Consider the following 25,285-nt stretch of genomic DNA (forward strand, 5'->3'; position numbering starts at 1 on the left):
TGACAGTGACAGTGAGGACAATACAACACCAGACAGGATTTTCACCCGGCATGGGGGGAACTTCCTGGTGTACACTTCCTGCCCCTATGGTAAGGAAGATGTGACGTGTGACTTCAGGAGGGATGAGGTGATCTTCCAGGTACATGAGGGCTGCCTTTCCCACCTGAAGCCTCCGGTCCAAATCAGCACTCTGACCAGGGACTTCTCCACCCAGCTGGAGGAGGCCGCGGAAATAGCCAAACCAGAAGTCTTTCCAGGCTTCAGGCAGATGGTGGAAGAGAGAGTCAACCTAGCTGATGCCTGTGTGACTCTGGAACAAAAGCAAAAGTTGAAACAAGTTTTCTTGGATTTCCAAGATCTCTTTGCGGTAGACTCATATGACTGTGGTCGCACTGACATCCACACAACGACAATCCCCACGGACCCTGGCATGACTCCTGTGTTTGTGAAGCAATATCGCTTGCCTCTCGCATCAATGGAGTCCCTTACCGAAATAATTAAGAACCTTGAGTCCCGGGGAATAATCCGTCCCGTCCACAGCACCTTCAATAATCCGGTGCTGGGAATATTGAAGCCAAACGGCCAGTGGAGACTCTGCGCCAACCTCAGGGAGCTCAACAAACGGGTCCATACTTCCCGATGGCCTCTGCCCTACATTGACCAAGGGCTGGCCCAGATCCAGGGGTCACAGGTATTCACTGCAATAGACCTGACCAATGGATACTGGACTGTGCCTGTCAGTAGGGAGTACCAATACAAGCTGGCTTTTACCTTTGGGGGCCAGCAGTACACATGGACCCGGACTCCCTTCGGATACCTCAACTCCGGCAATGAATTCAACATTTTCCTACATAAGGCCATGCCCGACCTGGGTGCGAGGGGTAACCAGGCTTATGTAGATGATGTCCTCATCAAAAGTTCATCTGTAGAGGAACACATAGCGGAGATCCGTTATGTTCTGACACAGTTGAGGGCCGCCGGAGCAAAACTTTCCTTTCAGAAAGCACAGTGGTGTAGAACCTATGTTAATTTCTTGGGGCATGAGATTACTCCTCAGGGTCTCTGTCCCCAGGAAAAGAAAGTGGAAGCACTTCAGAAACTGAAAGACCCCACAACTCTGCGGGAACTAAGGAGCCTCCTTGGACTGACTAATTACAGCAGAAAGTTCATTGAGGGCTACGCAGAGATCACCAGACCCCTGATTCATCTCCTGAAGGGGGGGGTCAAGTGGGAATGGGGTCCAGAACAAGCCGAGGCAGTAAAACAACTCAAAAGAAGCCTCTCACAGGCGCCTTGCCTAGCTTACCATGTCAGAAACAAGGAGTTCTTCCTGGAGACGGGGTTCTCTAATACGTGCTTGACGGCAGTATTATACCAAAAGCATGACAAGGTCAATAAAGTAATCTCCTATGCGAGCAAAACTTTATCCTCTGTGGAGGAAAAATTCAACGATTGTGAGAAGGCACTCCTGGCAACGGTGTGGGCATTGAAGAATTACCGCCCGTTTATCCAGGGGGAACACATCATAGTGGAGACTCCACACCAGCCTCTGCAATATCTCCAAAGTGACAGAATCCGGGCAGGAAATGTGAGTAATTCCCGAATTACTTCCTGGATTCTGTCAATGCAAGGCTTTCCTGTGGAGGTCCGATATGGCCAAAACAAGAAGAGTCCCCTCGCGCAAGGTCTGGCTGACTTGCATGATTGTGCCAGAGAAAACTGTCTCGAGGACGAAAGTCTAAAAATAAAGGACAACATGGAGGCATACCTTAATTCCCCCCACAAAGTCTTTGAAGAAGACAAGTGTGAGGGAATGCCCACTGTCTATGTGGATGGATGCTCTTACCATGTTGACAACAACGGGGAGAAAGAACTGGTGGCCGGCGTAGGGAATGCATGGGTGAATGAGTCCCCAGAACCCTCCGCTGGATACAAAATTGGTCCCCGAAGTAGTCAGGTGGCAGAATTGATGGCTGTGCATCAGGCCATCCTCACTGCTGTCCAGCATCAACTCCACGAACTGGTCATAATCACAGATTCGGATTATGTACGGAACGGGTTCGTGGAGCACCTGGTTAATTGGAAAACCAGAGGCATGTTATGTGCTAACAACAAACCCTTGAAACATGGGAAGTTGATCCAAAACATTGATGATCTGGTCACCTCGAATGGGATGACCATCTATTGGAAAAAGATTAAGGGTCATTCCAAAGTCGAGGGACCAGACAAAACTGGAAATGACTTAGCTGATCAGCTGGCCAAAACCGGGGCCATCCAAGGGGATCTAATTGAGATTGAGTCCCTGTTGGGGGAAATCCAGGTCACTGCTATCACTAGGTCCCAGACAAATGCTCACAACGACCTTTCAATTGCACAATGGAGTAAGGAGACCCCTGATGCTGATTTGATTACCGCTCAGAAGGGGGATCCAATTATTGGTAAATTTTACCAGCACCTTGAGGACCCTGAGAACTTTCCCCTGACGGATACCGATTACATTGGGAAAGAGGACCTAAGAGTGTTGATGAAATGTCCAAAAATGTTCCGGATCCAAGACGGTTTGCTGGTAAGGAATTCCAAAGCTGGCCACGATCAGTGGGTGGTTCCTACCTCATTCCGAAGCCTGATGTTAAGTCACGCCCATGATGGGGCCACCGCCGGTCATAGGGGGTTTCACACAACATTGGAAATCTTAAGAGAGGTTGCATACTGGCCACACATGGGGCAGGACCTCGACCAATACTTGAAGGGGTGTCTTGTGTGTGCACAGTTTCAGCCATCATCCCTCACGCACCGTGCGCCTCTCCAAAAGAGGGGGATGACACTGCCATGGTCAGATTTACAAAGCGACTTTGTAGGCCCCGTGATTCGCTCGGCTAGGGGGAATAAGTACATGTTGACCGTCACATGCTTGTTTACCAAGTGGGTGGAATGTCTCCCAGCCCCAAATTGCAAGGCAGAAACGGCAGCTGCCTTGATGATTAACCACATCTTTTCCCGTTTTGGTCTACCTCAAAGGATTGAGTCAGACAGAGGTAGCCACTTCACCAGTGAAGTAATGACAAAGATGTGGGAGATACTGGGGGTCAAGAGAAAGCTGCATATTGCTTATAGACCAGCTTCTTCTGGGGCAGTAGAGAGATATAACCGGACAATTGTGAGCATATTAAAGAGGTTTGTGGCAGATTCTGGGCCAAGTTGGGATATCCGATTACCTCTGGTCCTAATGGCTATCAGATCTACCCCTTCATCTGCAACCAAAATGTCACCATTTGAGTTGATGACTGGGCGCAAGATGGTGCTTCCTCAGCATTTGCTCTATAGGACCCAAGAGCAGACACTGATAAATGCCTCCACTACTCATGAGTATGTAGAGAATTTAAGGAAACACCTCCAACATGCTTTTGCTTATGCTCAGCGGAATCTAGAAAGATCAGCGGATAGCATGAAGACCCATTATGACCTGAAAACTTCCAGGAAGGAATATCAGGTGGGAGACCGGGTCTATCTATACAACTTCCAAAGGAACCAGGCCAAGCAGCGCAAATTTTTGCCTACATGGAAAGGACCCTTTGAGATCGTCGATAAGATCTCCCCTGTGGCCTACAAGATCCGCATCCCCAAAGGCGGTTCGGCAGAGGGGGAAGACAAGTGGGTCCACATAAACCAGTTGAAATGTTGCCATCCCAGGCACACTCTGCAACAACTGGAGGAATCCTCTGGAATCCTAGCGGGTACTGTCTCAGACTAATTCTGTTCCAATCATAAAACATACCACATCTAGTCTCTAAAATATTGTGATTTGCATGAAACTGTCTCTTAGTTATACTGTTTTTTATCAAAATAAGAATGTAATGTTTCGTCATGATGAAATGCATATGCTGTCCCACCATCTCAACAGTGGTGGAAAAACGTCTATGAGTAGGTATTGCCACTCTTCCTTTGTCGTCCTAGGAGAAAGAAGACCTTGAGACTGGCCAAGGAGGATGATCCGGAGACCAGGAACGAAGATCCAATGGGCCCAGTGGACCACCCAATACTCCCATCAGGACCGGCGAGGAGAACCGATCGATCCGACCGGATGGAGGATAAGATGCTGAACTGTGCCATTTATTGGAAGAAGATGAGGAAACATCCCAGGTCTTGCGAGTCCCATTCGTGAAATAGAATGGCCATCGCAAGAGGGGGGCTTGTGGGATGTATTTACCCATGCATCCGAGCCCTACCTCAAAACTGTGCAGTACTGACATGGAAAACCTCATGATGGCCAGAGCTTCCCAGAAAATGCACAGGGAAATGCATGAAGAATAGGCTGCCACTCATTTTGCCGATGTTATGGGCACAGAAGGACACTGCCTAAAACCACCATTGGACTACCCACACAGTAGTCTGAAACCATTGGGAATGGCAATGCTGATTGCCAAAAGCAAACCCATAACTGTTGGGAATTCATTTTCTTAAATCCCAAAAAGGGGTGCAGTACCAGTACTCACCACTATCCAAAAGCCGGCAGTTTAAAACCACCCTGTGTTTCTCTGAAGGCAAGCCAAAGTGCCTATTTCAAACATTGCAATATGTGCAAAATATTCACTGAACACCAGCAGACATTTGGTAGAATGGAGTTTTGTGTGCCTACAAAATCGGGGAAATGAAGAGCCCAGAACAATGTTTATAACAAGACTGGCTGCGCTATGGAGTCAGCAGTTTAAGTTGCACTGGATTTAAAGACAATAAAATCTAAATGTTTAAATTGACTGAGTGACCTACTTTTGAGTGTCACATAGGTTGCAATTGTTTAAATGTCATAGTTTTAAACTTAGAATCAGCCTTCTAGCTGCATATGTGAAAATGTTTAGTTTTATTTGAATGCAGAAACTGGGGAACAGAAATGACAGCTTAAAGAGATTCCAATTTGCCTGGCAACTACCCCCATCAGGAGTGAAACTTGAGTCACAGCTGTGTTCCCAGGCCTAGCTGCCCTTTTGCTGCTCACACTAAGGATATGCCATCTATCTGATAATTGAATTACCTGTGCTCTGCAGGAAAGTGAACAAAGCCCTGTCCTTGCTCAGGCAAAGGTTTTATTGGCAGGAGTCGTAAATGGTCGTAAAAAGTGGCTTCCTCCTGAGGAAAGGGGAGGGGCACTGCCTGTGAGAGCAAGCTGGCTTGGCAGAACTGGATAAACCAGTATTTCTACCTTGTGCTGAGAGGAAACCACACCCCTTTGGAGCCAGAACATAACTCTAAAAAGATGAATAACTCATAGAGCGGACATGTGAAAATTTTATAAATGATACCAGAATTCTTGTGATTTTTCTGCCCACAGTTTAAGAGGTTTTTAGAACCGGTGGTATGTTCAGGGGGGTTTTAGCGGAAAAGTGGATATTACTCTAAATGTATGCATGTTAAAAATCTGAAACTTCATCAGTTAATGTCCATACTCCCTGCGCACATGTATGTAAAGTTGGGTCAATGTCAGAAATTGAAAAATCAGTTAAAAAGTCAATTATCTGCCATTTCTGAATGCAAGCTCTTAGAAACAGCAGATTTGGACAGAGACATGGCTAAATTCAGCCACACCATGTATATGTAATTTCAAGCAACTGTGTAACTGTGAAATATGTCTTTTATTATCAAATATAGAATATGTGCAATCTGACAGAGGAGTGTCCTATCTGCAAGCCATAAAATGACATCCCTCTGACTCACAGTTCATTCCCCAATCAAATGATAAATGGAAGTTTGACCAATTAGAAGCTGAGAGAGAGGTAGGGTCAGTGATGCTAGAACACACCCACATTCTAAACACATAAAAGCAGACAGACAGGACAGATAGGGACCTTCAATTCCATCTGCAGCGGGACACTCTGCCAGAAAAATCCATACTTTACCTCCATCAAACCTCCAGAGAAAAAGCAGTGCTGTACCCAGAGAGACCCAGACCAGCAGAGAGAGCTGACCCAGATCACTGTGAAGTGCAGAGGCCAGACCAGACCAGACCAGAGTCCAGTCTAAAACCCTGACCAGATCCGTGATGAGGCCCATTTCACTCAAGAATATAGTGTGAGTACCTAGAAAACTGTGCAGAACCAATCTCCTAGTTAAAATAATATAATTCAATCTATTTAATCTAAGTAGAACTGCCTCCTAACTGTCACCTGTCATTTGTAAAGCTGTCACTTGTCAATTCCTAGTTGCAAGCTGCACTTGTCTTTTTGAACTTTAAAATTTCAAATCTGAAAAACGACCTTCACAAAATCGCTCATATCTCCGCAACCGTTTGTGCTAGAGACTTGCAGTAACTTTCATTTTGAAGCTGAGATCCTAGGCTTTCCTAGGACCCCAAAAGGTTAGAGATATTCCTTGTGGTTCCTCTGTAATAGCGCTCGGCGCATCCACGAATTTTGCCGCGATTTGCAAATTTCTCCACATGTAAAATCAGCTGCTGCTTGCCTTCCATTTGCCAGAAATTCGTTTAACCTGCTAACTATCCCTGCCTCATTGCTAGTGTGAGCCTGGACTAATATTAACTAGATACCACTCACCCTGAACCTCTGAAAGGGAATTAAAAGCGTTTCCAGCATATTTCTCATCCATTGCTAGCACATATCAAAGCATTTGGGCCTGTGTTTTCAAAACTCCTATCTGTTTTCTTTAAGCTTGCTGGGGATTGAACTGATTACATTGATTGCATTTCTGAGAACTGTGTGTTTTCCTTCCATTTCCTTGCCTTGCATCAAGGGGGGGAGGGGATTGCCAGAGAAAAGTGATTACATTGTTTTGTTGAAATCATATTGAGTATTTCTATACTGCATTTCATTCATTCAACCTTGCATCCATTTGAACTCTATAAAGCATTCTCTATCACATTATTCTTCTTTTGTTCCTATTTACCAGTGTGCTATCTCATCCATTTCATGTCAACTCATTAGTGATTATAAAGAAGTGTGCTAGTGCCAGATTCTCCGTTGTTAATCCTTATCATATCAGATTAAGGGTGATATTCAATTATTAATTTATTATAAAGTGTGATATATATATATTTTAAATTATCAAATAAACCTTTTAAACTCGCAAAACAGAACTACTTCTTGGCTCAGTGGGGTCAGGGGGATTCCAAGAGAGGGGTGTTATATAGGGGTAGTCATCCAGAACGCATGAACTGGACATAAAGATATATCAATAAGGGTTTTCATTCAGTATTATAGACTAGGCGTTGACTTAGCTGTAGTGTTGAATTGAATCCTCTTACAAGAGTATTTCCTTCCAGTGTGGAATGTCACTTGAGACTGGAAGGAAGGTTGATTTTCAGAAATAGAGTGACTTCCAATCACCAGTTTGATGTTCTACTGCAATTACTGTCACGTCAGGCGTTTTGTGGTTTCGAAAATGGAATTCAATTTCGTCAGGTTTTTCTTCAACCATGTGGCATGTGCCATTGAAACGAACGTGGTTGACACTATGCTTTAATTTCATAGGTCGGTTAGTCTGGGTCCAGAGGACCTTGTTTACACAATCTATGAAGGGCGACAATCTACGCAGGATGTCATTCCCTAGTAAACATGGTGTGCCCTCTGGAGTCACAACTATGACCGGGTGTTTCACCTTGTGTTGCCCAATTTTAATTTCTAACTCTGCAGTCCCCTCAACAGGAATTTCATTCCCATCTAAGTTCTGAAGTTGTCCAGGGAGAGGGGTGAGGGGGATCTGGTATCTCCCCCCCTTCCTGAATTCAGCTGATCAAAGGCCCTTTTTGACAGAAGGATGGCTTGGGATCCAGTGTCCACCAGTGCCAAAAATTTATATTGCCCCTGTATTTGGCCCAGGGCATACAATCTTCCCTCCTTCTCCTCAAGCGGGCAAAGATAATCCCCATTTTGGGCCACTTGGTGGGTTGATTTCTTCACTTTTGATTCTGACAGAGGGGTAATTTGGGCAGGATTTAGTTTGGTAGCTTGGGACCCTGTAATAACAAGGTGGCAGTTGGATATGGGGGGAGTTTTGTGCTCCCCTGGTTCTGATTCTGGGTTCACCTCCCCCCCTTTTTGGAGGCAGTCACCTGAATTGGTTTGGGCAAGGTGATTTTCTGGTTTGTCATTCTGGGGTTCAATGTTGGGCGGTTTTAACTCAGTCCCCACATCTACCCAGTCTGGATTAGGATCTCTTGGGACCCACTTTTCTTTGGGAGGAGTTCTTCCATCCCTGAAGGAGAAGATCCTTTTCCCAGAATCCTCGGAGGACCACTTGCCTTCAAATTGGAAGACTCTAACCTCCTCCACAAAATGGGTCTTTTTACACCCATTATTTCTCCTACCCCCCCTATGTTCCTTAGGTTGCAGACTTTCAGGGGCAGGAGATTTTGGTTCTGGTTCCTGGGTTTCCAGAGGCTTTTCACAAGTGGGGAAGGAAGCTTCCTCTAAGGCTTTACACCCCTCTTCCCCGTGCCACCTCCCTGGGAACAGGTGGGTTGTCGGGGTTCTGTCCCCGTCATTGCTATGGAGTACCAGGCCCTTGATTTGAGGGGTTTGGGGCTGCCATGTTCATCTGAGGGTTCTTCTGAGCCCTCAACATGCAACCCAGATCCTATGACAAGTTCTGGACCTGGCGCTCCAGTTGGGACCACTGCTCTGGCTCGGATGGGGCGTCTCTGGTCCATCCTAGGTTGATCACGGGAAGGGTAACTGTCCCTTCTCCCATAATACCCTTGGTTGGGATAGTTCTGGTACCCCTCCACCCCTGGTCTCTCCTCTCCTGGACTGGGCTGTCTGGTCTCAGGAAAGTGGGGAATGAAAGAAGGGTTGTTTTGGGGGTTAATGTTTGGCAGGTACCAGGGAAAGAAACTCAACCCGGAATTTGGGGGATTACTGCCCTACTGGGGAAAGTTAGGAGGGAAGTTTCCTGGGTTGGCAGCTGCCTGGTTGGATCCCCCATTTGGGCTGGGGGAGTCCACACATAGCCCAGGATAGGTCTGCTGCCCTTGTAACAGGGGCTGATATAGTAAGTGGAGTTAGGGGTCCCATTTGTGGGGTTACCTCCCTGACTACCTGTTTGGGATTGGCCCGAAGGCCTTCTGGGTCTTTGGTTAGGAGGATTTTGCACAGGAATATTTTTAGGCCCCCCATCTCCAGATCTAAAATGGGGATAACCTTTACCTCCGCCACCTTAGCAGCAGCAGGGGTGTTGGTTGGTTTGGGGTTTATAGTTGTACTTTTATTTTCAACCGGTTTCTGCACTTCATAAATGCGAGTTGCCTGTTCAATGACCCAGTCTTGTGATCTCGTCTCATGAAAGTCCCTCACCAGCTGAGTCATGATGAATTTAGGGAGTGCATGAAAGAAATTATTAATGAAGTCCCTACTGTCTGTGCACACCCTCCTGGTGGTCTGCGCAAAGGCACGTTTTAACTCTTGTACAAATTCTTGTGGGGCCTAGTCTTCCCCACATTGCAGATTGAAGGCCACCTTGTGGGCCTCTTGAGGGTTCCAATGTATGGAAAAATGATTTAAGATGGCCACCATATAGGTGGATCATCTTGAGTGGTTCTGATCCTCCAGCCCCACAAAAAAGCTGGAGTATTCAGGGGAAACAAATGCAACTTTGGCTTTCCTTCAGGTGGAAAGTATCCTTCATCTGCTCATAAAACTCGAGGTGCTCCCAAACTGAATATTTGGCATTTTTATGATAGGGAGTTATGATGCTCCTAATGGCCTTGATTTGCTTCAGGGGATCTTTCAGTAGGGCCCTCTTAATTTTGTTGGCCTTTTTCGTCTTAGCCACCCTTGTCCACTAATCCTCTGACTCATAGGCAATGATCCTCTAGGCTCTCCCTAATTATGCAGGTTTGGGAATGGTTTGCACAATGTGGGGGCCTAATCTCTTGAGACCTGTGGCGCTCAGAAGAGTCTTCTGACTCTCCCTTGCTCCCAGGATTGTCTGAGTACCCACTTCCGCCCCCCACTGCCCTAGTTGGGAAGAGGTTTTTAAGATACTCTTGTCGGGTCCTCCACCCATTTGGTGTGCTGTAACAGCTTTCCATGATCAGTTTTAATTTCACTAAACTCCTGAAGGGCCAGCTTTCTTTCCTCTAACTTAGTTTTTAACTGACTGACTTCCTGGCCTAAGACGTCCCTCTCCTGAGTTAGAGTGCCCATCTGTGCAGCCAGGTCATCCCTCTGTTTTTTAATTGCACTAGATTTCTGGCGCTCCTCATCAAATTCCTCTTGAGAGTGGATGTCTTTAATAATTAATTTATTATTTTCCTCTTTCAAGGATTCTAGGCAGTTTTGTAAGGTGACTATCTGTTCTGCAAGAGTCAACTCTTTCCTGATACTCCTCTTGCAGTATCTGTAATTTGAGATCTTGTTCTACATTCTTTTGCTGCAAGGAGTTTGGTAATATACTGCCTAGCCTCTGCTTCAGATTCATGGCTATCCTGGAGCCGGTCTGGATTTTCTGCAGTGCTTCCCCTTGCCTCTTGGCCAAATCCATATTGTCTGCATGCTTTTCCTGTATGATTCCTAGGTGGAGGTACAGTTAAGCTGCTATTTTGGCAATTTTACACTGCCCCTCTTTTATTTTTGGGGCCATGTACAGTTTGCTAAGGGCTTGATGTAATGTACCCTTGTCCTGCCAGGTATCAAGGTCGATTGCAGTGACGTGTTGTTTTATTTCCTGCAGCCATACCTGTTCATCCTGTTGTGGCCACTCACTCCTGACAAACAGTTTGTGCAGGGAGTGTTACCTAGCAATATTAATTTCCACTGGGGTCGCCATCTCAGAAATGTCAATTTCCTTCTGACTTATCTCAGGGTTGATTTACTGTTGCAAACAGGCCCAATTCTTTCGAGTATTTATTTTGAGGGGTGCTTGTATAGTGTAGCACAGTACACCAACCCAACAAGGTGTATGTACCCTGCCGCTAGTATGCTGTGCTAGACTATCACGAGTGGTAGGTCAAATTCAGGATCCCGGACACAAGCCCCCAAGCTGTAAGGGATTTCAATCAGGCCCAGCATGTAGTACACAAAGGAAACCCTTATTTATTTTTGTCTATAAGTTCAATATTCTGAATGATATACCACTCAGATCACACCTTTCTCAAAATACCCCCCGGTCACACTGAACCAGGAATCAGGCTAGTTTGTAACGGTAAATATTTATTTATGGATTGAGAATTTAAAACACAATGGGCCTCATTACGGCCTGTGCGGAATGGGTTAACGGGTCCCGCTAATGGGTGCAGACCCATTAACACCATTCCGCACGATTACAAACTCCCCTCGTGGGACCCGGTAAGGAACACCTGGTCAAAGCAGGCATCGTTGCCGGGTCCCGCAAGGTGAAGAGGGAGCAAACAATGGCCCACTCATAATCCTGGGTTCCCAGAGGGAGGAATTACTGGGCCCTCCGTACTCGGAATGGCCCGGTAATTCCTCATTCTGGGAACCCGGTAAAGGAGCCCTGTTTGGCGGCAACCATGGAGCTAATAGCTCCATGGCTGCCGCCAAACTCGTAATGAGGCCCAATGTATTTTTAATAGGTGACAACAATCACCAAGGGGTGAGAAGGACAATGAATAATATCTTTAATGCACTGGGAATTAGATAATGAACACAAAAAGATTGCAGTAAAGGAAAGAATACTTTTGGATTGGTTTGGAAAAGATAGCACTGTGGGTAGAGGTTCCCCCTGTGACACCCTTTGACCCACCAATAGGCAATTTAAATAGATGTGAGGTGAGAGCAGGTACTCAGGAATAATACAGACCAAACAGAATATCACCCCCACCTTCCCCCCTTAAACACAAGAGAAAAACGGATTTGACTTTACAACTGTCAACATGGCTTTGAAACTGGCTGAACAAAAACACTAAATGTGGTCAAAAATGTTTAAATTATTATATATTTCTAAGGTAGCCGCTTTGAACAGATGCAAGCAATCAAAAGCAATGATTTAATCAAAAGAAAACAATTGGAATCTCAACGGCAAAGTGGGAAATAATTTAAAGACAATTCACACATGTAAAACTTTTGCAAAATGTAATTTCGCTGCAAACTTTTACTATTCGGTTTTTGATTAAAACGGTTCAACAAACTTTTACAATTACTTTTGGGTTGTGGATGTAGCTAAGGATGTTAAGCATCAGTGGGAGTTGAAATATTGTTTCTTTAAAACCGTGGGAGGTATGGAGGTTTTAGTCAGAGGTGTTTTTCAAAAATAAAGACACGAATTTGGACAAGAACTTCAGTTTAAAACCAGAAATTATGGATTATGCTTTTACACAAGACTAAAGCATGCAGACTAGACAACCGGGTTGGGACGAAGTAAGCTCTGAGACTGATTCATGACTTCAGTAACAGATCCCCAATGCTTTTCCCGGCGGAACCATTCCAAACACTCGAAGTGGGATTTTTGGATCAGAGTTACACAAATAAAAAACGACTATGAAAATGACGCCTTAGCTAATAGACAGAATAAGATAGCACTAAAGATTTTGACATTGTCACTGGTTATGAAAGTAAGGATAGTTCAGATATTAGGGTGCAACAAGATAAGGCAAGGTATACAATAGTTATATAGCGTCCTGTTAATACTCACAATCCACTGGGATTTAAGATTTTTGGCCCGTCGAGATTCTGGTCAAGGGATCAGGTCTATCAGGGAAGGACAGCACATCAGCTAGGATCAGCTCGGCCGGTCACCGGAACTGCATGGGATCTGCCCTTGTTGTTTCTGGATATTTCAGATCAGCGGGATGGCGAGTTCATCAGCAAGCATTATGGTAGCAAGCCAGATAGTTTCAGGATGCTTCCCCACACCACAGCGCTTCACTGGGTTGTAAGGATTAGTTGAGGATTAATTGAGGATTGAGGCCTAGCTGAAAATGGTTGAGCTGCTGCTTGGCCTGGTAATTGGCATCTGGATCTGGAAGTATGTTAAAGGCTGGATGTTGAATGCTGGATCAGAGTGCTTCACTGGAATCAGAAGAGAGAGTATGTATGTGTTGTCAGATGTCTCTAATTATCCTTTCAAATGAAATCTCAAAAATGGGTGTATGGGCCGGCTTAACTAAACTCGCCCCTGTGAACTGTGATTGGATCAGAGCCTCATCTCCGCCTTGCATCCGAGTGATTGGATCAAAGACAGATGATGTCAAGTTTATGGTTTCGTTTTTACAATCCTTAGCAACCTCCCCTAGCGACTAGTATCAAAATCGAATTTTGTCCTTAATACATATTCATACATTTGTAACCTCTACGAAAATCACATACAAGGATTACATATTTTATGGAGTATCTGTTCATAAAATCCCACAGCCATGATACCTTGTTTTGCCTTTTTGCAGCATTTTGTCCATTTTGCCATGAACCCATTTTCCAAACTTTCTCCACAATTACACAAATATGCGTGTTTAACATAAGAATTTGTGTGCAAAGTTTAACAATTCTAGCATGAATACAGTTCCCATAAAACAACATATATTGTCATTCCTGTTCAGAATATGCTACACAGTTCCACCACGTTTTGAAATATTTGGCCAAAAATTAGATTAACAAATCTGCCCTTTTTATATTTTTCACCACTTCTGATAGCAAGTTTATAAGTCTCTAAAAAATGTTCATTGCATATTCTTAGCAGCAAATTGTCAGCCTTTGTCTGTCTCTGGAGGCAAGGAGCAGCCCCCACATTTGGCAATAGGTACCACTCTACCCACCAATTAGACCCGGTGAGCGCCAGGCCAGTAGCATGGAACAAATTATCACTCTGCACTGGAAGCGTTGCGACATATATTAAAGAAATACCTCTTTCATTGAATCCCACCCTGGACAGATTAATAGCAGCTCACTGGAACACTGCGGGCATCGTGGAGCTATGGTCCTGTATGTTGCGGGTCATTTTACCACGATTAAGGAACATATAGGAGACACACCTTTACATCGATTCCAGAACCACCGGGTCCGCTTGGCGGTTGCATCTAGATGGCCGATGTCCCAGTTGGAACCAGACTCGCATCTGTGACTCTAGTAAATCATGTTACAACAAGCTGGGAAGAAATCCATATCGGCCTTCTACAAAATAGAAAAAAAAATCACATCCCCGCAGACAGGAGATGTAAGGTGTGAATGGGAAAGAGATTTTGGTATGCCCTACTATGATATGCATTGGACAAAGATTTGTAGGCTCACAAAACAGGTATCACCGAATTCCAGGAACAGATTGCTACAGTTCAAGGTGCTTAACAGAACGTATTATACACCAGTATGGCTTTCAAAACTTTCCCATGACAGAGCAGGAGTTGCCCAAATGTAGGGACAGGAACGCCTATCGTTTCCATATGCTGTGGGACTGCCCGCTTTGACTTTATACTGGAAAGTAGTGTGCCATACACTAGACGACATACTAGGGCAACTCCTGATACTGAATGTGATTGATTGTGTGCTAGGTTATGTTGGGAAATGTAATGCATTGAAATGTACATTTGTTAATTTGGGGCTCATGCTTGCCAAGAGGGCCATCCTTATGCAATGGACATGGAAAGAAGCACCATTGTTAATGGACTGGCTGCAAGATATTGTGTGAACCAATAACAAGGATGAATTATAGGTTAACCTGCAGGCATCTGCGAATCGGCCAAGAGACACTTCAGCTGATTTCCGAGCATTTTTGGCATGGAACAGGGAGAGAGACAGGTAAGGCCTGCTCATGGGAAGGTTTACCTGTATTGTGTGAGAGTAGAATCATGTGTTTGTTCATTTGTGAATCTGCTGCTTGAAATATTCCACCACCATGTTGAAAAAAGTATCCCTCCTCCACCGTATGTTTAAGTCAAAGAATGCCCGGATTAGCCAGTATATTGTACCTCTAAATGGTATTCTGGACCCTCACATTGTACGCCTTGGAAAAATCCCAGACAGTAATGATGTTGTGATGGCCATGGGATTGTATTTATCCAACTAGATCCATGGCAACAGCCTTATAGTGTCCTGCGGCTGGAGCATGTGCCCTATGTTGTCACAATGCTGTGTCAATCAGGGTCCTTCCGGCTAATGAGTGCCACGTGAGTCCATAGTATAATAAGTGCCATGTTACCAGTGTCTAGGATAACTGTAGGTATAGGACAATATATCACTGGTATCCATGACCACAAGCCAGCTCCATCCAACTGCCAATACGTAGAACACCCAGAACCAGACACACTGAACATTCCACCCATGCAATATGCTCCAATAGTCACACACATTCGCATACATTCTGACCACCATGCATACTGACCAGCATGCATCCTGACCACCATGTATCCTGGCCACCATGCATCCTGGCCAGCATGCATTTGGCCAGCAGCATACTTCACTGTGTTCAAGATTCCACGGGGAAATGTATAGTCATAGGGACATGATGACTAATGGGTGTAGGGTGGTCAGACATTAGTCTATCAATGCAAACATGACAGGACCCAAGAGGGGTAAAGCACATTTTACACTCACTTGCATTGTGCTGGGGGTAGTTTATTTGGGAAAACCTAAATATCTATAAAGAATTTGAATATTATGGAGTAACAAAATGATGTGTCTTCCTTCTAAATAGGAAGGCTTGTCATGCTTGGCAATGCTGGAATATATATCTTATCATAGCATAAACACGTATGAACAAACTTATACTAACAGCCGTTCCCTTTAAAACAAAGATCTGCTCTACAGCACACCTCCAATGAGAGCATATATGTGAACATGTCCTGTCTTGAGGGCAAGGAAATGGAAGAGGTGTCAGGGCTAAGTCAATCACTTCCTTAAAGCAAGGGAAAGAAGATTAGCGATAGGTACAGGGAGTTAGGGAAACCTGGTAGAAGGTTAATAAAAGGTTATGGATAAATAAGAGAAATAAAGGAAATATAGGGAAGTTTGGAAAGTCTGGCCTAGCAATGCTGGTTTTGTTTTGTTCTCTGTGTATTTTAAATTACAGCTTGTGTTCTCGATTTTTGTGATCCCATTTATTTGCTTAGGATATTAGGTGTTGGAAGTGGGGTGAAGTGGTCTGTGGCAAGTAGCGTCTGAACGCGAGCACTGTCCCTTTAAAAATCTCTCCGGGTGAGAGACGAGACGAGCCACAAGAAAGGACCTACTACCTGTATATAGCATCACTTCCCACACAGAGCGTGTGTGTGGTTCATGGTGCCACATGACCAAGGGACCGCAAATAAGACTGCCTACCAACAAGCTTTAAATTGTGGTAAGAATACAAAGGATCTACGTTTTTAAACCTGTAGACGCATTACTGGATAATCCTTGTGAACTTAGACAGAAGAAGACAACAGTTAATGATCGGGTAGTTCCCTCTGAGCTGGGACAAACTTCTGAACTACCAGTGATCCACTAATGGTCCCAAAGGAAAGAGGGGTAGGAGTGTTTGCTGGGAACTAAGGCCATCTCACCCAATTACCCTTGATCATGTGATGAGTGGACCTAAGGGCATAAATACCCATAAATACCCATACTCCCAAAGTAACGCTGTGAAATCCGGAGGTGTTAGCTGGAGGTGTTAGAGGTGTTAGCTGGTGGTGGGCGGTCTGAGCCAGTCATTTGGGGCCACCCCTACCTTCCTGCTATTCACCCACGCATACACTGCCCCACATATACTACTCGCCTTCCGTGTGCCAATCATAAAAAGAAAGACCAGTATGTGCTAAAGGCACCTGGAGGCTGAATGAGTGTATTTGAAGGCATTCTAAGGGTCGATTCTACGTAGTTATATGAGGACTTGGGGAAAACATAGTCATAGTCCCAAAACAAACAAAACTATGTCAAGAGTTGCGCCCCGAAGAACAAAGTCTTCATTGCATCTAAAGACTACATATCGATCAACAATGGCTCCCTTTTGAAACTCTGTCAAGTTATTAAAAGGAACTTGATGGACACTGCTGATTTTGAGTTTGACAACGTACTGCCTTCTTATCTTTCCTGGTCCCCTGACTTGGAAAATGCTCTATCCACATCGGAGTCCCTTATTAGTGAGAGTGATTCTGAGGAGAACTTAGCGGCTGAAAATGATACATTCCTACAGGGGAACCCTAACTCCCCTTCCACGGCTGAGGTCAGACGAGGGAGCTTGAAGCAAAGATGGATGCCCTCTTTGTACTGTGCTCGCATATGGCAGATGGGTAGCGGGGTTAAAAGGAAGGGTCTATAAAAATGTTTAACACTATTCAGAGGTCAAGGTTGGAGCATGGCACGGCGGGTAAATGTGTGGTGGCCCTGAATCTGATTCACCAGAAGACCCGGCCTATGTGTTAGCCGAAACCGAGAGTGGGGCACTGGAGGCTATCTGTGCAGAGCTCTCCCTCCTGAATGATTCTCATTCCCACAATGTAAGACAAGGGTGACATCAATGACGGGGTAGCAGATTGAAAGTTGGAAGTCTAAACAGACAAAAGCAGGTGCTTACAAGGCCCACCTAACAAGCACGGAGGGGACGATTGTGACCAAGTCCAGTGGGGATGGGGAGGTGAGGCGTGTATGCCTCAGGGGCCTCATCGGCGGATGGTTAGGTAGAGCACCTGTTGATCCCGCATTCCAACTAAGGACTGACCGGGTGCCCTTCACTAATAACTTTGAGGTAGCAAATAGAATTCCTCTTCTCCAGTCTAAATGATCATCTAAACAGTCTGCCCCTACTAATAAAGTGCCTCCTAACCCTTTTTCGCCCTAGGTGCCCCTTGCCAAATGGCCCTCTCAAGGGTCCCTGGAGGGTGAGGTGGCGATATTGAAGAGGTACATTTGTGGGGGTCAGCAGGCATGGGTGGACAAGGAGGATGACCCCACAAGAACTGCGTAAACAAGTCTCCTGGCTTGGCTGAGTAGACCAGCTGTGGCCTAAGCCTGTAGACAATTGTGGGGAGAAATCTGACTATGCACGGTATACAGATCTATTCCACATCAGGTTTGTGTAGATGAATACAATCGACTCTGGTCCTTTCCTAAATCGAGCATGGCTATTGGAACTCATGCACTTAATTCCAGATCTCTGCACCATTTCAACCAAGGACATCTCTAAGATTGAACTGCCGATATATGATAGCATGATTAACTGGGCCTTGTCCACTTTCATTTCCACTATAGTAGTGGAACGCCTCTGTAATAATGCAAGGGCTTTTTATGAACTGGGGTTTGAAATTGCAGTCGTCCAACCATCTGCTCAAATTGCAATGCACAATACTTCCATTTACTCTACTGACTCTTCGATGAGGATAAGAAAAACTGACAAAGTACAAGGAATTCTGAAGAAAAAGTGCCGCCCATATTAAGATCTTGGAATGAGGCAGAAAGCTATTTTATTGGCAACTCAGCATGATCCACCAGGGGTGATTTATGGCCGAATTAATAGACATTGTGATAGAGACCTTTAGGTGCTGGCACGCATAGTTCCCAGTGGGCCTTATCATTATAGCAGGAGATTTTAACCTAGATTGTGTCCAAAACATCAAAGTAAAAGGAGGTCAGTAAGAAGTGTTTATCGGGTCCATGTGTGAGGAATGGAGGTGGGCTCTGGCAGATTTTGAGCTTATCCCTTTAATGCCTAAGGAGGGGAATGCGCCATCCACTTAGTCCAATGGACTACACAGTAGTCGCAAAGCCTTCGTCTTCACCAACCCTCAACTTTCCAGATACAAACCTGAGCTTGAGATAAGGCCCACTAAGGCTAGTTATCACGCAATGCTTTTGATGACTTATAATGAGGTTCAATATAAACCTAGAGACTGGTTTGTAACACCCACACTGAATATGCAAAGAAATAGGCTTTGCTGGACTGTGGCCAGCATTGAAAAATGGAACACCTTACCGAGAAGTTGTAGTCGGAACGAAGCACAACATATGCGCTATTGTAATGGGAATCTTAGTAAGTTACAAATGTTACTGGGACCCATGGACCCTAGATATAACATTAAAAAGAATTACATCTCTAAGTCAGCACGCCATTTTGACCTTGCAATAGCCAAAAAGAACAAGCTAAATGTAGTCGTCCTAGAATACTAAGAAATGGTTGGCTAACCCCGAAGGAAAAATCAGAAATGATAATATGGTCCAGGGCAAGGTATAAGAACTGGTTGAAGAACCACAGATACTCAGCGAACGAAGCTGGTTGTAAATGTATTAACCAGTTGAAAAGGACAAATGACTCAAAGAAATGGCATTGCCTACGAGGCCATGGGTCAAACTGCCTGGCTAAGGATCTTGTTGGTATACCAGAGTCAGAGTGGGGTTTGTTTATAGGCAGAATGTTTTGTAGTGGAGGTGAACTCAATCCGGCTCTGGATCCTAAGTGTATGAGTAATATGCTGGTTAGTATGCAGATAGAAGAGGCGGATCTGGTGTCCTGCATAATTGAATCTCAGGCCACTAGTGCTGCAGGCCCTGACGGTCTCTGTAACCTAGTGTTGAAGGGTGACCTACCAACTATATCACCAGATGTGTGAAATGAGGTGTATCCCTGGCTCATGAAAATCTTCAATCCTTATCCCAGTCTTTAAGAAAGGTCCACGCAACCAGCCTTCTAACTATAGACTCCTAGCAATGCTTGATTGCAGCTCCAAGATATTTGCAAATGTATTACTGGAGCTGCTATCTGCTTGGGCAGAGGATAGAGGACTGCTAAATTATCAGCAGAAAGGTTTTAGGAAAGTCTGCATGACTACCCAATCAATTTAGGCTTCCCTAACCCTGATTTCCAACACCCATTGCTATCCAGGGACGACACTGTATCTCTACTTTGTCGATTATTCAGCAGCATTTGACAGCATCATAAGATCTAAGCTGTGGGAAATGCTGGCCCGTTGGGATATAGACCCGTCACTCTAATTTTTCATTAAGGCCCTATATAGTGAGACCCAAGTCAGAGTCAGGCTGTCCAAAGAAGTGGATTTGTCGAGGTCTTTCCATACTAACAGAGGACTAAAACAGGTCTGCCCGTTAGCACAGTTGCTATAGAATCTTTAAACTTCAGAACTGCCTCTAATCCTAAATAATTGTATGTGGGAGGTGTGCATATGGAACTCCATTGTTTAATTGGTGGCTGGTGGGGACAGACTAGAACAAGGTTGGGAATACAAATATGTGGGTATCGCTATTAGGCCCACCATGCCATCATTGTACCTGGCTGACAGAATATCACATCAGACCTGATTTAAGTGGCTTTCACTTAGAAGATTCATTAATGCCGTTCTACAGAGACGAAAATTACAGTTTATAAATCCTCAATTATTCCAGTAATATTATATGCTCTGGAAGTGTTCCCAAACAAAGTGGTTGCCTGGCTACTGAAGCTAGAGGGGAAAATCTTGGGGTCGCTCCTGAATATTCCGTCCGGTGTTCCGGTGGAGGTGATTAGGCTTGAACTAAGCCTTACCTTCTAATGTCATTATGGTATATGGCGGCATGTAAATTCAGGACCAAGATCCATTATAGGCACACAGGAGCCGATTCCTTGTTGGGCCAGACTATCATTCACTCTATAAGGTTCTCTAAGAGCGTGTTGTATAGGGACCTGGCGGAAACTGTGAAGTTTTATCTGACTGAGATAGAGATCTTTAGTCTCCCCAAATCCTGGTTGCATTTTAATCTAGGCAAAATACAAGACAAATCTAGGTTGCACAAGGTAGAACAAGCCCTGGTCCATTTATCAGGTCTTTGACAGTTTGAGCTATATTCTCAGCAAGCGTTCTCGATAGGCCGTCCTAAGGCCTACGCCCTGGCCCATTTATCAGGTCTTTGACAGTTTGAGCTATATTCTCAGCAAGCGTTCTCGATAGGCCGTCCTAAGGCCTACGCCCTGGCCCATTTATCAGGTCTTTGACAGTTTGAGCTATATTCTCAGCAAGCGTTCTCGATAGGCCGCCCTAAGGCCTACGCCCTGGCCCATTTATCAGGTCTTTGACAGTTTGAGCTATATTCTCAGCAAGCGTTCTCGATAGGCCGCCCTAAGGCCTACGCCCTGGCCCATTTATCAGGTCTTTGACAGTTTGAGCTATATTCTCAGCAAGCGTTCTCGATAGGCCGTCCTAAGGCCTACGCCCTGGCCCATTTATCAGGTCTTTGACAGTTTGAGCTATATTCTCAGCAAGCGTTCTCGATAGGCCGTCCTAAGGCCTACGCCCTGGCCCATTTATCAGGTCTTTGACAGTTTGAGCTATATTCTCAGCAAGCGTTCTCGATAGGCCATCCTAAGGCCTTCTTGTTAAAACTACTAAAAGCCTTATGCAGATCTATTCTTTCACTTCATCTTCAGACGCTCCCAGTTTTAGAAAATACTGGACCCTTGGTGGGTATCCCCCGTGAAGACAGACTATGCAGACTCTGCGCCAAACAGGTGGAATCTGCTCGACATATTTTGACACAGTGTGCGGTATTGAGCAGGTTTTACGCGAAAGCATATAGAAAAGGTGCACTTGTCACTTCGGACCAAGTCTGGAGCACAGTGTTTGGAGCTGAGTCACTGGTGGTAATTGCGGCAGCTTTCCATATTTAGCCACTGGTAGCCAGTAGACTACTACTTCCATTACAGAATTAAGTCGACATAATATTGATTTTAGTGGGATGGAATAATTTTATCTTGAAATGGTATGATTTTAATGAAAGGTACTGTTTTAGGAGTGATTGTTTATTAAAACTGTATAGAGTACTTTCTCTATATTTTAATGTGCTCTGGAATAGAGTGCAAAAGGGCGCTATTGTAACCAAAGGCACTTAATAAAAAAAAATGAAAAATTAGGTGGCATTTGTCTCACCTATAAGCCAAAACGATGGCATTGGGGTAAAGATTGGCGAGAAATGGGATATGAGGAGCAACACAAAGCTTGCAGGTGTTGTTCGGTTATTAGCCCACCCATTGACTGACCATGGCCATCAAGCTAATCCCTATGGCCATTCCCACCCAGCTGCTGCCCCTCCCAAAACACCTCCTTCTGGAACTCTTTCAGATCGCTTTAATCAATCATTACCATCACATTTTGCATTTAAAGTGCCGGCCAGTGTTTTCGCAAAGCAGTCTTCTGAGAGTAAATGGCTTGCTTGGAGCTGTAAACCCACTACTGGTGTAGTAAAAATGTCATCCAGGTCTGCCTTCAGCCCCTCGATTTATTAGCACCATGTGTCTTACTAAAGTCCTGTTAAAACAATCATTGGCAAAGCCAAGTGTTTGGGCTAGTATATAAGTATTCGGAAAGTGCCTACACACAATCTATAAAGTAATTATGCTGAAAGAGATATTGGTCCTCTGCAGTTCCAGAGAGAGCAAGGGCTTTTAAGCACAGCACGCACCATGTAATACAATTGGGCCAAGCACTGACTCAGTCCTGAAGGATAAACGGGCAGAAAGGGAATTGTATATCTCCTTCGCCTCTATATTGGTAGCATGGGACGAGGCAAGGCTATACTCTTCAAGAGATGTGAGCTAGCAGTGGGAGCAGCCAAATTACAATGATAGGATGAGTACAAAATAAAAGGCTCGCCCAAGCTAAGTTCAATAACACATCTACTTTACCTTAAGACAGGCAACTGATTAAACTATAGGCCCGCCCTGTAATGCATGCAAACAAATAATTAAGATACAATATTGGTAAACTGTACACTCTAGGAATTAGATGAAAGGAGAGAGAATATATGCAGGAATAAAACAAAATGAGTGAGTTGTAAAAGAGTCTTTTGGTAAGGTGGAAGGCTAGTGGTAGCTAACCAGTGTCTATTGCATAGGGTAAACGGTAAAGGAGTCCATGTAGAATGCCTGACAATGGGGCATCTAGCACACAAGCTCCATACCCTAGTTGTAGAATGCCTGACAATGAGGCATCTAGCACGCAAGCTCCCTACCCTAGATGTAGAATGCCTGACAATGGGGCATCTAGCACACAAGCTTCCTACCCTAGATGTAGATTGCCTGACAATGGGGCATCTAGCACACAAGCTCCCTACCCTAGATGTAGAATGCCTGGCAATGGGGCATCTAGCACACAAGCTCCCTACCCTAGATGTAGAATGCCTGACAATGGGGCATCTAGCACACAAGCTCCCTACCCTAGATGTAGAATGCCTGGCAATGGGGCATGGGACATCTAGCACACAAGCTCCCTACACTAGATGTAGATTGCCTGACAATGGGGCATCTAGCACACAAGCTCCCTACCCTAGATGTAGATTGCCTGACAATGGGACATCTAGCACACAAGCACCCTACCCTAGATGTAGATTGCCTGACAATGGGGCATCTAGCACACAAGCTCCCTACCCTAGATGTAGAATGCCCGACAATGGGGCATCTAGCACACAAGCTCCCTACCCTAGATGTAGAATGCCTGACAATGGGGCATCTAGCACACAATCTCCCTACCCTAGATGTAGAATGCCTGACAATGGGGCATGGGACATCTAGCACACAAGCTCCCTACCCTATATGTAGATTGCCTGACAATGGGGCATCTAGCACACAAGCTCCCTACCCTAGATATAGGATGCCTGACAATGGGGCATCTAGCACACAAGCTCCCTACCCTAGATGTAGAAATCCTGACAATGGGGCATCTAGCACACAAGCTTCCTACCCTAGATGTAGAATGCCTGACAATGGGGCATCTAGAACACAAGCTCACTAGCCTAGACTCTTTAAAGAGCCCAACGGCATCAAGCATGCATCTTAGAGCTTCTCTTTGCGGTAGAAGAAAATTCAAACCAGATGGCTTCATGTGGCAGACAGCTAAATTACAAGGGCAAGTCAGTTGTGTGAAGCGCCAAGTGGTTCACACAGGGGCATGAAGGCAGCTTTGATTTTTCCAATGCTGAGAAAAGGCATGTGCCCAGGGTAATTGACTTTGCACTAAAACATTTTGTGAGTCCTTTTACCAAACAACTTAAAAAATGATGGCTCTCGGCTATTCTTTTCTGGCCTAGGGAAGGGTGCAAAAGTCAATTCTGGGGGGTTTGGCCACAAAACAGAGCAGTTGTTATAAGATTGTTATGTTATAACAATCCTATAGCGCCAAAGACCTCAGGCATCTAAGCGCTCCTTCACAAGCAAAAAAGGGTCAGTGAGAATGAGCCAAAGATTAGATGAAAAGTGCCGTTTTCAGAAGTTGTCAGAAAGCCAGGAGATTGCTTTATTCTCTGAGCACCAATGGTAGATTGTTCCATGCCTTAGACGCAAGCACTGGTAAAGAACGTCCATTTCCACAAGCTCTCTTAGTCCTTGCCACCTGTAAAAGCTGGGTGGAGGTGGAGCTAAGATTTTTTGTGGGCTGGTATATAGTAATCTTGTCCTTTAGGTAGCTCGGAGCTGTCCCATAGACGCATTTATGACACAGGTTCAGCATTTTAAAGGAGATCCTAGCAGATATGGGTAGCCAGTGTAATTCCTTTCTGGCAATCCACAATACATCTGTGCCATAGATTATGCGCACATATGTATTGTGGATTTTCTGCAATCTGAGGACATCTTCTCTTCTAGAACCCCTCAGTAGGATATTGCAGTAGTCCAGGTGTGGCAAAATAACGGCCCTTACTAACTTGGCTCATTTTTAGAGATTAGTGGGGCGACCTGCATCAATACTCGCAAGTGGTATTGGGTATTCTTCTCAATAGCATCTACTTGAGCTGCTGCGTCTAAGGAGGCCTCCAGGTATGCACCCAGAGTTTTCACCTTATCGACTACTTCAATAAGGCTGCCTTCAACCAAGAAACTAGAAAAGGCAGGGACTAATGTCTCTTTAGATTTTTTGGACCCATAAATCATGAGTTGAGTTTTGTTTTCCCTGTGTTTAGGCATAGCCAGTTTGTAGTCATCCAGTTCTTTATCACTTTATAGAATTCGTTTAGTTTATACTGATCTTCCTGGTGGTCTCCTGATAGCTCCATAGATAGCTGGAAGTCGTCGGCGTAATTTGTGAAAAAAAGCCCAACATTTCCAGTTCTCTACAAAGAGGAACAATATAAATGTTAAAAAAACAGGGGTGGCAAACATGCTCCCTGAGGGACGCCACACATGATGGTGTCTACTTCAGAGAACGCGTCTCACCAGTGTACCCTGGATCTTCTACCCTCCAAAAAAGATCTAACCCAATTTATAGTCTCAGTAGCCAAACCACCCATATCTAGCAGCCTATTCAGTAGCATCTTATGATCCAAGAGATCAAAGGCTGCACTAAGATCTAACAATATTAACAGGCCCGGTCTACTTCTTTCCGCTAAAGTTAACATGTGGGTTTGGAGGTCCACCAAGGCACTCTCTGTGCCGTGAAAACGACAGAAGC

Source organism: Ambystoma mexicanum, chromosome 6q (assembly GCF_040938575.1).
Source record: "Ambystoma mexicanum isolate Mex_15411 chromosome 6q, UKY_AmexF1_1, whole genome shotgun sequence".
NCBI lineage: Eukaryota > Metazoa > Chordata > Amphibia > Caudata > Ambystomatidae > Ambystoma > Ambystoma mexicanum.